This window comes from Vigna radiata, chromosome 2, assembly GCF_000741045.1.
Source record: "Vigna radiata var. radiata cultivar VC1973A chromosome 2, Vradiata_ver6, whole genome shotgun sequence".
NCBI lineage: Eukaryota > Viridiplantae > Streptophyta > Magnoliopsida > Fabales > Fabaceae > Vigna > Vigna radiata.
In genome coordinates, this window is record NC_028352.1 from 18,761,117 (window position 1) to 18,762,344 (window position 1,228).

Sequence of the window (1,228 nt, forward strand, 5' to 3'; positions counted from 1 at the left end):
AAATCAAATTTATCTTTCTTAATTGTGCAATGCTTCAAGAGTTCATCTCATATACCAGAAGACACAATAAAGCAACTAAGGCAGGAGTGGGCAACTTATCTTCTGCAAAATTGGAACCAGGAAGACTTATATTTGTTGTTGAACATTACTTAGGTTTAGTTTAAGTTTATAATTTCATAGTTTTGGTCTTGGATTGTTTTTTAGTTGAAACGCAAATATATATTATAGAAAATTGTTCTGGGACAATTTTATGTTTTTCAAGTGTGGTTTTATTGTAAAAATAAATTATTTTTAAAAAAAAAATACCCAGTAGACATCGGTTAATGTCAGGTCCGATGTTTGTTAGTGCACAAATAGACATCCATTGAGTTACAATGGACAAAACGTTTCAGGGCCTATAGACGTTGCATCTGGACACGTCAAATGTCTATATAAACGTCTATTGTAACTACATCCGACGTCTATAGACGTCTGTGATATACAAATCCGATGTCTATATAGATGTCGGTTTTATCCTACCCGACGTCTCATTAACACATCCACATAGACGTCGGTTCCAGATATGATGTTAAAAGTCTAAAATAACCGACGTCTAAAGCTCTTTCAGCTTAGTGAATATACTATTCAATTGCATAAATTCCACTTTCACGTGAATTAATCTTATTCCTTTGAATGCTTTATTATTTTAATATAATAAAATCATCTCTGCATTCATTCTTTCACCAATATAAGAAAACGGAGGACAAACATATTACCTTTAATGCCATTTGCAATGCAATTTTTGAAAACCGCTCTTACCTTTATTTATTTTTTTTATTTTATGTTACGAATCTCTCTCCCGATGTCATTAGGGGTGGGCAAATAGAACTGTATTGCATTGTACTGCTAAAAACTAATTTGTTTAAACTGAACTAAATTGTAAAATAGTTCAGACGAACTGAACTCTTTTTTGTTTTAAGAAACTGAACTGAGTACTAAATTGTACTAAACTACAATATAAACTGAACTGAACTACTAACTAAATTGTAAATTGTACTAAACTACAATATAAACTAAACTGAACTACTAACTGAATTGTAAATTGTACTAAACTACATTATAAACTGAACTAAACTACTAACTGAATTGTAAATTGCATTAATTTTAACTACTATACTATTTTTACTTTTTCTTAGAGGAAAAATACTCTTATTAGAAAGAAAAAAAAAAACCACCTGAGTATATAAAT